The 13,306-nt window shown below is 42.6% G+C and overlaps 1 long non-coding RNA gene across 1 annotated transcript; it reads right to left on the bottom strand.

Moving 5' to 3' along the window:
* Positions 1-1,511: 1,511 nt before the first annotated feature.
* Positions 1,512-12,215, bottom strand: LOC149336074 (uncharacterized). The gene is made up of 3 exons (XR_016284142.1): positions 11,818-12,215; positions 11,081-11,156; positions 1,512-5,319 (listed from the first exon to the last, which is right to left on the bottom strand). It is a non-coding gene; the product is annotated as an uncharacterized LOC149336074 (long non-coding RNA).
* Positions 12,216-13,306: the final 1,091 nt, after the last annotated feature.

Here is a 13,306-nt window from a genome sequence, read left to right as displayed (position 1 = left end):
AGACTAGAGCTTGTGTTGTGTCCCTTCAATTTTGTGCGCTATGGATCCTCACGTTGACTACCCACTAGCCCGAACCCTGACCCTTCTAGCTGTATCTACATGAATTTTTTTTTAGCAATTTAAAAATAATTTTACTCATCAAATGTCACTGTTTTATGTGCAGAAAATTATTTTCTGATATATATTTTCCCTAAATCTTATGAAAAGGCTGCAAAGCTAAGAAAATGTGGCAGAAGACTAGTTCAGCATCCATTGCTCTTGCAGGGTGCAGTCATGTAATTTTTTTTTGTTTTGCAAAGGTCAAATTTTTGTTTTGAATTTTTGAGATTCAGTTTGTTGACATATTCAAGTTAGAAGACAATTTCATACAAGAAGTTTAAAATTTTTAAATGTGAAAAACAAAGGTTGCCTAGACCTGCCGCTGTGGTCCTAGGAGTGCAACAAAACAAGTGCTCAAAAAAGATAAAACTGTTGTGAAGAAGTATGCTCCAGGAGGCAGTATCTAGGCAGAAAACCTTAACAGAGAAAATTGCCCGTTTCTTGAATGTTTCGTCACAATTCACAGCCGCCGAGGTTCACGAAACAATTTTTTTACAGTACTTCCCAGTTTATTTCAAAAATAAAATTTGGGGACAGGAGGGTCATTCCACGCGAAAGGAGATGCGCCAAATTTTTGACATTGTAGATTTGGCTGAGGAAATTCATGCCAGTTAAGACCAGTCCCAACAGAAGTGTAGAGACCTTTCGAAGAAAAAAAAATTTTCTCCAAATATCATGCTCCAAAGTGTAAGAAATCCCCTTCATGTGGGCATTTTGTGAAAATTATTGTTCAGGAGCCGTTCTGCCGGCAAAGTTTCTCTCCGCATGTAGTCTGGTATTGAGATGCCCTGTCATGCCTCAAAAAATAAACCGTGGATGATGCCATTTTGGTTTCAAATGGAAGTGCTTAACATGGTTTAAAATGGAAGTGAAGATTTCCGCATTTTTTGAACTAAACTTGGAGTCTAAATTTAAGCAAACTTTTTTGCAGTTTTGCCTGAAACCTTGAAATAGCACTGTTTGCATTAAAGTTGAACCTTGCGTTGTTCTGTAATTTAATTAGAAGTATATCGATTTCTCCGAAAACGGCCACATTGTGGACCAGAAAGCTCTAAGTGGGCAACTGTGCTAGACAAAAAAAAAATCCAAATGGTCAACCCATTCAATTAGTTTCACATATAAAAAAAAACTAGAAAAGTATTTTTTGTTGGTGAGAAATAAATTTTTAAAAGAGTTGCAGAATGTGGCGCCAGCATCTGTTATGGTACGGTAAAACACTGCTTTTATTTCCAGCCTCGCTAAACTCTAGTAGCTGCCATTAGCATTTGGACATACTGTGAGAAGCCACTGCACTGTTTCAGTTATCTTTAAAGAATATGTTTGGGCAGAATACTCATGGTATACAGGGTGTGCCATGTTATTCCCTATAGATCTGACCTAAACGCAGGATTTAAAAAGCCAGTCTGAAAGGGTTAGATGGATAAGCATTTATTATTTACATTTGACTTGACTGAGGCATCAGCCTGTCAGATTATTCAACTTCCAAAGCTGTGGTGTATAGCGAATACATGCAATGTTTAATAGACCATTTGTATTGAATTAAACAGGATGCCCTGTATATACACAAAATATGAAGGGGAGATTGCATAGTACAACAACAAAAAAAAAAGGATTATAACATCATGTAGGTCTCTTCTGTGAATACTGAAAATTTTTAAATACCGAATCAAATATCCTGGTATTTTATTTGGTGAATGAATGAAACAGCGTATGTTTAAAATTATTTGGAATGAACTGAATCTGTTCTCAAGTTTGCTAATCATAAGCAAGTTCGAATAGAGCACGTCAAGCAGAACCTGCTCTGGCATTGCACAACATGTTGTAGCTATCCGTCTGTGCAGAAAGGAGGGTCCAGCACCACAATGCAGTTAATTCGTGAGACGGCATTCATAATGCTCATATATCGCCTTCAAGATTGTGCGATGCTGCAGAGTTGAACCTGGTTTAGCAAACACTGCCGTTTTGCCCAGTCTCTGAGGTCATGGCCTAAACTGTCGTTCCTCTCATCAACCGAGATATTGCATTAGTTTGTATGCTGTCATCATCGGTAGCAAAAGGTAAATGCCCTATGCAAATTTCCTAGAGATCATAGTGATAACATACAGACTTCGTGTTGCATGTCCCCTGGAGGACATCGGTGCTGCGTCTTTCGATTGCTACAGCTGCAATTTCATGACTTATAGCGTAGCCGTTGGTGATTCCTTGTTTCACTTAAACATTTGTTTTGCACTAATATTCGTATAAGTCTGCACAAGCAACTTCAAAGTTGCAAATAATCACACATATATTCAATTCATATTTCATTCGGTCCTTTCACTGTTTGATTCCTGTTCGATTTGGTTTTTAACTACATTATTCATGTTTTATTCGCAAAGCTGGCCTGCTTGTATTAGATTCAATTTCAAAATAATGCTGTTCGCACACACCTAATGCTGGATTTCCCAAACAAGTTTGCAAATTGGGCTCTTGTACACCTATTACATACGCTGGAAGAGGTGCAGACAGTACTCTGCAGTGCAGAATTTTCAAATATCATTCAGTTTAGGAAGACTGAATGGAGGCTGATACAGGGGCAAAGAACGGCGTCCCTCATAGCCTGAGTTGCTTTGGGGCATTAAACCGCAATAAACCAAACAGAGGCAAAGAACAAACTCATAGCAAGTTCAGCATGTGTACCATTGACTGCTTATTCTTTTGTCTTCTGCGGTAAGACAGCTGAGTATGCTCAAAAACAAAAATGCACCAACTTGCCGAACTTTCACTTGTAACTGTAATATCCTAGAAATTAAAAATGTGTAATGACAGGCACAGTCCCTTGACCTCCGCAGACTGCCACTAGTGACAATTTCGGTGCACTCAACAAAAGCTCTTTTCAGCTCATAATAGGAGCATCAGGAGCAGTTCAAGAAGTGAGTTGCTGGAAGACTGCCAAACAAAAAATACTGCTAGCTGCTTTTATGTAAGGGTGTGCGTTGGCAATTTTTCAAAACCGAATCAAATACGGAAGTAAAGCTGGAAAGTGGATAGAATATGAATAGGATAACTTTACAAATATTCACTGTTTCACCACTTGAGCAAATATTTGTATGAAACAAGTATGATGTAAAACAGTGAAGCGAAAGTGGTGGCAGTGTAGCACGCTGCTATGCTATAATTTATCAATTTTTAGCTACAGCTGTCAAAAAACAGCAGTGGTGACCTCAGCTAGGGGCTATGCAGCACTAAGAATATAAACTTTGACTATCATGTCCAATGTATAGAAAAAATTACATTTGCTATTGATTGCACTATGCTCTGCAAGACCTTCATGCGCGTGCGACTTGTATATATGTTATTATGTTAATATGTAAATAGATTAGTTGCCAGTGTACCTCTCCCCCTGTCCTTTCTACTTTCCCCTCACCTCTTTCAATTCCCTTCTACACACTGCCTGCTATCCTTTATTTCAGCTGCCAGGGCGAGCAAAAATCTTTTTCCTTCCATTTACCATGTTTAATAAAACTACTTACTATTGATTGCAACAGCAAATAAACCAACGTCCTGTGTCGATAAACACATGAGAGGCAAGAAATACCTATAAGTATGGCCTCAGAGATCAGGGCCATTTGGTAAACCTGCCAGAACACTGTTGCGTCGCCCAATCTTGGTGGCCATGAGTGAGCATTGTGAACCCCACCACACAAATGGATGCCGTCACGAAACTGAAGCCTCTATCTCATGCAGACCAGTACCAGCAAGATGCTGTGTGGTGTTGTAGTGAACGCTGTTTTTAAAACGGTCATCAAAGAAAACTATGAAAACTATGGTGTGCCTGATTCAAGCTTCATGCCCATTATACAGAAACTAGTTGAGAACAAAAGAGCATATTTGAACCATTTCACATAATTTTGAATGTGTACTATTGAAGGCGTTCAGAGTATTGAATAACATGATGATTCGCTATAACAATTTTTTAAACGTTTGCTCACCCATAGTTTCATGGCATAGCATCACCATCATTTCATCTAGCAACAGGCATGGGCAGTATTGAAGATACATATATCTTCTATACTATTTTATGTATCGGTATTAGGTATCGCTTGCCAAGAATGAAAGAATCAGAGTATCCGTATCAAAAGCATATATTTACTATACCGTGCATTTTAAAAATACAGTGAACGAAGGCACATTAATGAAGGCAGTGATAGCATAGCAGAAGAGCATCTGCCTCACGTGCAAGACTACCGGGTTCGAATCTCGGCGTTACGCAGTTCTCCACCGGCTTAAAACAAAAAAAAAAACCATGTCGATCGAATTGCACAACCAGGCCTGTGGTGTGGTCTGATCTTGGTGTCCAGAACTGACAACGCACTCCCTCACCAGAACAGGATTTGGCCACGTTTGAGTTAATGGCATGATCGTAATATTGACATTTTTTCATGCAAGTCGAGGAGTTTCAAAATGAGTGGTCGCGTCTTGTTCGTTTCCTTTTAACTCGTCCTGAGGCATCTTTCGACACCACTCACTGTTAAACCTAGTCTTTCCATAAAAACACCATCAATTACTTCCTTTTCCAGGTCGTCACTAGTCTCCTCGCTTAGCTCATTTATACTGTAAATGATCAGGTTATTTCTGCTGCCTCTGTTTCCTAAACAGTCTATCTGGTTCCTAACTGTAGTGAGTCGCTCCTGAAGTTCTGATATTGCCGATTCTATGTCTTTTACCTTCGTGGCTAAGACATTTAGGCTCGAGAGCAGGTTCTCAATACCATCAATTACGAATGCTCAGTTAAACTGGAAAGTTTGTTCTCAATTATGTTTTCAGATGCCTGCAAGCCCTACAATGTCAAATTAATCTTGCTCTGGCCTTCTAGCAATTCCAATAGCATTTGTTTTTCAGTTGGGCCAGGATTTGCTTCAACATCGCCACAATGTCACGGATCCCCCGAGAACACTCGGGCCGAAAGAATGGACTAGGCGACAGGTGTACCCACACACATGCACGTTTAATACACCCTACGCGACACAAACACAAGCACACAAAACTAACACGAAACACAAAGACTACCAATACACACGACCCGGGAACACCCAGTCTACTAGCGTTCGGCGTTCGTGCTCATGGTTCGGTGCTGATGAAGCATTGCATGGGTCCAGTCAGGGGCGTCTAGGTAGCTGGCGTCGAGGTGGCATTCGAAGTGCTCAGGCTGGTGTCGCCTCTTTGAAGGAGGCATTCAGAGGACTGGATTGGGAACAGTTGGGGATAAGAGTTAATGGAGAATGACTTAATGATCTGCGATTCACTGATGATATTGCCTTGCTAAGTCACTCAAGAGATGAATTGCACATCATCATCAATGACTTACCTAAAATATAACATGCAGAAAACCAAAGTAATGTTCAGCTGTCTCGCAAGGGAACAGCACTTCACATTTGGTAGCAAGATGCTAGAATTGGTAGGGCAATATGTCTACTTAGGGCAGGTAGTGACCGCTGATCTGGATTATGGCAGGGAAATAACTAGAAGGAAAAGATTGGAGTGGAGCACATACGACAGGTTCTCTCAGATAATGAATGGCAGTTTACCAATATCCCTCAAGAGAAAAGTATACAACAGCTGTATCTTACCGGCACTCCCCTATGGAGCAGAATCGTGAAGGCTAACGAAAAGGGTTCAGCTTAAGTTAATGACAACGCAGCGAGCTATGGAAAGAAAAATGATAGGCCTAACATTAAGAGATCGGAAGCGGGCGGAGTGGGTGAGGGAACAAACGCGGGTTAATGACATCCTAGTTGAAATCAAGAGGAAGAAATGGGCTTGGGCAGGGCATGTAATGCGAAGGCAAGACAACCGTTAAAGGTGCACTGAAGAGGAATCTGAACTCGTCTTTTTGCCGCGGAAACTCAATCTACACGTTCCGAGCATTCTTAGAAACTTCGATTTATTGCCCTGTGTGGCCGATTTCCCGAATTAAATCGAATTAACGTCCGGCTCCCGCCCTTTCTTTTTTAATTCTCCCTCGTACGGTGGGCGGAGTCGACCGACGCGGGGAGTGCCTTTCACCCAGTCCCGTGGCGGCTTGCCGCTCTGCCATCGGCGGAGTAATACGTAGTAGTCCGTAGAAGCAAATAGTACACGCGTATTTTTATTTCTGCGGGCTTATTTTGCGGTTATATTATCTGCAAATGAAACTATTTATTCCCGGAAACCTAAAAAACAAAATGAAGCGAAAGCAAAGCTTCCACGGAGCTGGCTGAAAGGCACTCCACGCGTTGGTCGACTCCGCCCACCGCACGAGGGAGAATTAAAAAAAAAAGGCGGGAGCCGGACGTTAATTCGATTTAATTAGGGAAATCGGCCACACAGGGCAATAAGTCGCAGTTTCTAAGAATGCTAGCAACGTGCAGATCGAGTTCCCGCGGCAAAAAAAAACGAGTTCAGATTCCTCTTCAGTGCACCTTTAAGGGTAACGGAGTGGATTCCAAGAGAAGGCAAGCGTAGCAGGGGGTCGGTAGAAATTTAGGTGGGCAGATGAGTTTAAGAAGTTTACGGGGATAGGGAGGCTGCAGCTGGCGAGGGACAGGGCTAATTGGAGAGACATGGGAGAGGCCTTTGCCTGGCAGTAGGCACAGTGAGGCTGATGATGATAATGATACAGAAGATAGACGGCGTGCTCATATACTTTTGTCGGCATTCTTGGCGATATGAAAGTCTCAGTTACCTTCCTTTCAGTTTTACCTCTTGCCTTTGCAAAGAACATTGTGTTTTCAAGGACAGGGCAGCAGCCATGCTTCTTGCGCTTACTACAGTGCATTGCCAAATAGGCATACTCCCACATGGTAGGCGAATCTTGGCCTGCATTCCAATGTGTGTCCCCTTTGAAAACGTCCCTTTCAGCGACACCTGATTGGCCAAAATGCCAGAAGCAGATGTGCATCCATTTCCACCATTTGGGCCAATCAGTTGTCATCGAATGGAATTTTGAAAAAAGATGATGCGCAAAACAGACAACACAGGTGAAAGACAGACGAAACACGCGCAACTTTGCAATTGCCAAAGCATTACTGAAAAAGGTGAAAAAATAAAATTGCAATAACAGTGCAAAAAATCATGTTACCAAACAGAAAGCTAAACTTGTGATAATGGCTTATATTCATAAGATGGCACGCAATCTGAAACATGTTGAGACAAAGTTTAATGTTCCTGTAGTTTTTTCCACCCGCAAGAAGCTGTTCTCCTTGTGTGGCAAAATGGACCCCAAAAAACTGAAAACAGCAGAATGCCAGAAAAAGCATGTGATGCCGCTTGTAAAATGTGCAGTGGGCGTAGTTTATCAGATCCCGCCGACGTGTGGGAAATCTTACATTGGCCAAACGGGCTGATGTATTAATGATTGCCTTGCTGACCATAATCACGCGTTAAAGAACGGCATGGGTACTCTCTTACCACGTCACTGTAAAGCCTGCGGGGAAAAAGAAGAGAAAAAATTTCAGGCGAAGCTGAAGGAAACAAAAATTCTACGCAGGATCAAAGGCACCACAGCCCGTGAACTTATAGAAGCGTTCCACATCAACAAAGGCGGAAACGATTATGTAAGCACGCCCTCTCTTACAATTTACAAAAAAAGAAGGTGTCTTTTTAGATATGAGCTGAGACACGTTTTTTCTTGAGCCATTTGTTATCTTTTTGTTTCTACTTCTGCGCGTGTGTGGGTCCCTCTCTGCTTTTGCCTGTTTGCCTATATATTCACTTGCTCCCTAGGTGAATAAACAGTTGCACTTGTTTCGTCTGTCTTCCTCCTGCATTGTCTGTTTTGCGCGTCTGTTTTCAAAACCATGCACCAACTAGCCCCCCCCCCCCAGCGTGTATTGCTGAATGGGATGTTTTTGAATGAGCCGCAAGTTGGAATACAGGTCCTCCTTGATGGCCGCGAGGCATATTGTGTTTGCTGATGTCTTTTTTTTAACTCTTTCAGCTATTAATCTTTTGATCAACCTTGGGTACACCTCAGCAAGCTTGCGATAGGAGGTCTAAAATTTGTGGCCTTTAGTTGATGGAACGAAAGACAAGGGTTGTACCAAAAGAGTCTATTCATTCAAACATTTCTCAACATATTTGCCACTGATGTCAGTGCATTTCTTCTTGTAACAGATTTATTTTTCCTAATATGCTTTGAAATCATTCCTTTGTGGCTTTTGCAATTCACTGTTACCAGTGGCAGTGGTCTCATTTGTGGAAGTGAACAGTGGTCCTAGATGAATCTTCATTCCAAAGATGCTGTTGGAGCTCGAAAAGTGAATAGGTGGACCTGAAATTGTACTGTATCCTTGTTCATTGTTGTTCTCTCAAGAATGTCGCCGTTGTCTTTGTACCATCTCCACTTTTTTCTCATATTTATAGTCAGTATGTGTATTTGAAAAAGCACCATGAAGCAGTTATGTCTCTAAAATGACATAGAAACACCACTTTAAGCTTGACAAGACAGAACGTTCACTGCCAAAATGTATTGCCAAAGTCCACAAAAATTTGGACCTCCTTGCATAAATGGCATCAAAAACAGGCTTACTCGTTACCTGCCTGCAACTTTTTTGACGTTGTGAGAAACGTAATGCAGGTAAGGCATGGAACACACTCGCTTCCTCTCTTCATTGCTCTCCAAATGCTGTGCGTGTGTAGTTCTCATTTGTCCTCCTTCCTTCCTCCTTGCTTTTTCACGCAGCTTTTTTTTAAAGGACTATAGCCACCAAATCTTTGCTTGCATGTTTTCTTTTTTGAAACAATGCGTTAGACATTAGTATATATGGATCACCCCATATATATCAGGGCCGCTAAATAATTTACAATCGAATTTCATCTTGGTGCTGTTTCGGTTCCAGCGGCTAGGCGATGGGATGGTTGTGACATCAAAAGTCGGGGTACGCCACATGTGGCATAAAAAAAAGACTGCAATATAATTGCCTCTTCTTTGTTTTCATTAACTTCAATGCTAAAACCGACCTGTCTCAAGAGCGATAGTGATGAGAAATGAAGAAGCAGTGACCTATATTGACCTTTGATGTCATAGTCATTGTCTGGCTGTCTAAACTGAAACAGCATGAGAAAATAAATTGAATTTTAAATTATTTCGCAGTCATAGCTAAGTACCAAGTGGTGATCCATGTATTCTAATATCTTGCGCTTCACTACATAGAAGACAACATGCAACTAAAATTAAGTGTCATTTCCAAAAGCGAGTGACAGTATGGTTGGTTGGTTTATGGGGTTTGACGTCCCAAAGCGACTCAGGCTATGAGAGACGCCGTAGTGGAGGGCTCCGGACGGACCACCCTTTATACTACCCAGGCTCAGACTACCCTTTATCCTTGTTTAACCATGATAAGACCTTGTTCACAATACATTATCCTTTTCATGCAGTTCAGATGATAGTAACTGCATGAAGGTTATCTATGTAATAAGGTACACTACTTGTGCAATATATGAAACAACTCGCACTGGCACCTACAAAATGTGCCAACTTCTGTCAGGAGCATGTTCGCAATTCGTAACAGTGGGAGAAAGCTAAGCTAGCAGCACAAGCGGCCACTTCAGTAAGAATGAAGAAATTAATGACCTCATTGACACTGTGCCTGGCCTCATCTTTTTTTGAAATGCATATAATTTCGTATATATACAATTGCTAGCGAAATAAGCAGAGCTCAAAATGGGACTAAGCCTTTGCAAGTTTGTCCAGCATTACACTATGTGTATGACCCTTTTAATTGTTGAGAAATGGAAGTGATTTCCTCACTAAAATCCCTTGACATATAGTTTCATGCACCTACATGTCGAGCAATCTATCTCAAGTCAACATACGCTGAAGCTGGGTGCAACACTAATGAGGTGTATACTTCAGTGTTTGCCATTCAGCAACTTTGTACACCACAGCTGTCTGGAATATGAAATTGTACATACGAAAGATGGACAAGCTTATTATTAATCATTATACCACCTCACTTACACAGCTTTATACTGGATATCTAAAATCAATCTTTGTACAACGTGCAGTTATGAGCAGATTTTATTGCTCTCTCAATGCATAGCAATCGAACTTCATGTTAACTGTAAATTATTTAAAGAGAAAGTGCACCTTTGAAAGTAATTTTAAAGTGCCCTGAAAAATTTCAGGCCCCAAATGAAAGCTGCATAACTACACACAACTTCAGTTATCACTGGGCAACCAACTGACCTTAATAGGGAAGCCGCCGCTGTGGCTCAGTGGTTATGGTGCTCGGCTGCTGACCCGAAAGACGTGGGTTCGATCTAGGCAGCAGTGGCCGCATTTGTGATGGAGGCGAAATGCTAGAGACCCGTGTACTGTGTGATGTCAGTGCACTTAAAGGAACCGAAGGTAGTCAAAATTATCTGGAGCCCTCTATTACAGCGCCCCTCATAGCTTAAGTCGCTTTGGGACGTACCCAAAAAATCAAACAAAACTTAAAAGGACACTGAGGACAAATTAAAGTTGACCTGCTTTTTGACAGACTATGATATTCTAATGACAAAGGAACTGCTGTCACCGAAAACTGAGCTTCAATAAGATGGAAAACACCAAAAGGCGAACTACAGGTGTTGTTATCACCAGCTGATTTTGCAAGTAAACTGCGTGCTAAGCTCCAAATTTTGGGCGTGGATTGCAAAGGCTATGCTACACTGCTATTCACTTCAAAACAGTGGTAACCCGACCTTTGAGTTCGGATATCATGAGTTTGACTCATGGGGCGGGGAAGTTTTTAAAATCAAATTTCTCAGCTATAATTAGCGTTTGCCGGACAAACTTCAGCATATCCCCCCCCCAAAAAAACCGCGAAAATACCAGGAGATTCTAAAACATTTGCATGATTGAACAAGATGAAAATAGCCCAAGCTGTGGGAAGTGGAGAACAGTGGCTTCACCCCGACAACACACCAGCACACAAAGCTGCCTGTGTGTGAACCAAAAAACAACATTACCTAGAATATTTACCTGTACCATTCACATGACCTTGTTTTTCAACTTCTTTCTGTTCCCTCAAAGAAGAAAGTCCACAGGGTAAACAGTTCTGTGGTCAAGGAAGAGGTAGAGAGAAAAAAAAGGGACCGCCATTGAAAGAATTTCTGGACTGCTTCAAAAAAGTTAAAAACAAATTTCAGAGCAGAGCATAGGTTCAAATGGGCAATACCTTGAAGGAGATTAAATGTGGGGCACCGCAAAATAATTGCACACTTTTTTTATACCAAATCTCCCCTCATAAAACAAGATTTCGGCCATGCATTTGTTCACAGTATGAAGGACGATTTTGTGAGAAGGTGAGAAGATGCACAACAAAGGAAGCACTAAAAAAAAAAAACAACGGATATCTCCATATGTGGCCCGCAAAATCATAATTTTACACATTTGTAAAATCATGCGTAAAGTCATGTATTTCATGCCTCTGTGGTGAAAAATGCTACGTGTTCAAGCCTGAGTTCAACTATAACAACTACTGTACAATGTTAAGCATGTGGAAAAATAAATGTGAGAGTAAGCTGTTACACTTCAGTAGAGAAATATAAAATGAATACAGTTTTATTTTCCTGCATTAAACTTATCGCATGAGGCAGACATCGTTGCTTCTCAAATGGCGTGTAAAATTACTCACCGGCGATAAAATAGATTACCTGCGTTATCGAAAAGCACGACAAGCTACCATCGAAAAGCATGAAAGCGAATAAATTACTCACCTTGAATTAAGCTTGTCCAAACGGCACTGTGGTAGTCACCGCAAGCGGCAGACATCGCTGCTTCTGAACTGGTGGGCGTCGATACGCCCTAAGCTTATCCAAACGGCAGACAGCGTTGCCCCTGATAATCACCGCCTCACCGGCGTTAAATAAATTTACCTGCGTTGTCGAAAAGCAGGACAGCTTGTTATCCGAAAAGCACGAGAACCCGAAGGCGGCAGGGCGCCGCCATTTGCAATTACCAGCGTCCCATTTTCTTTCCTGAGTTGTCGTAGCAACAGCTGCTCAGCGCGCGGCGTTGGCGTAGGCAACATTGGCGTGTTCATAGTTGTCATAGCAACAGGCGCTCCGCGCGCGCGTTGGTGTGGGCAACATTGCGTTTGTCTGTAGCGGCTAGCAAACGGAAACACGCGTCCCGGACTAGGGACGCCGACCATGTAGCGGGGCCACTCTGTGACTCCCAAACTCTTTTTCACAAAATAAAAGTTTTCACCACCACCACCACCGAGGAGGCACAGAGACCGACCTTGGGCCGTTTCCTAGCAACCGCCGCAGCTGGAAGGCGCCACGCGCTCGCCGCGCCATCTGGTATGCCGTCACAGCACGAGCCTCCGCCGCTGTTTTGTATGACGTCACACCGCTTGCCTCGTCTTTGCACTCGCCTCCGCTTTTCCCACGTATATCCTGGCATAGCCGAGCTAAGCTACTGCCATTTTTTTTTTTAAATGCTGCTGAGGCTACTATGAAAACCCATTGGCCACCTCTTTCTTCGCGAGATTGGCAAAAAGAATGTTCTATATACATAGCCGTACGTGCCACTGCTAAAAGAATTAGACGCAGGAGTTTTTGCATGCGTTCGCACTGTGGTCAGTGGCAGGGTGCGCACCATCAAAAATTCCTCCCCTAATTTTTCCAAAAATATACGAGCCGCTTGATGCTTATAATTCGGTGATAGGCTTACGCTAGTGTTAGGCTAAAAAACGGGTGAGAATAGCACGAAGAGAAGTTTATTTTCACCTTGGAGCATTCAAGGGACAGCCGTCCCCCTACAAAACAGAAGAAACACTACGGCGACCGATGTCACCCGATGCAACACACATACATTCACTCACAAGCAACGCAAGTGTTCAAAACACAAAGTGTCCAAAGTAAAAAGTTCGGGAGGGTCCAAACGCGCGGGGGAAGCACGCGGGAGGAAGACCGCGCACAAATTCCACGCACAAACATCGCGCACAACACTCAATATGACAGGAGCCGCACCGTCACACGCCCCTGCTTGCGACGATGAAGCGGGTGCTCCACCGTCGCAGGAACTATTCTTCCGGTAGCGTCACCCTGTCTAAGCACGCATGCTGGAACAAGCGTGCTCGCACTCGCTGCAACATCGGGAACATGGCCCGCTGGTGTCGGCCCTGTAAGGAAGCGGCGCCTCTCTGGCGCCACAAAACAAAGGCGCCTACACACAGTAATAGCCGCACAAGCGTATCGC

This window comes from Amblyomma mixtum, chromosome 7, assembly GCF_055824585.1.
Source record: "Amblyomma mixtum isolate Tamu chromosome 7, ASM5582458v1, whole genome shotgun sequence".
Lineage (NCBI taxonomy): Eukaryota > Metazoa > Arthropoda > Arachnida > Ixodida > Ixodidae > Amblyomma > Amblyomma mixtum.
The sequence above is the reverse complement of the archived record's forward strand: the minus strand, read 5'-3'. Positions and strand labels throughout refer to the sequence as shown.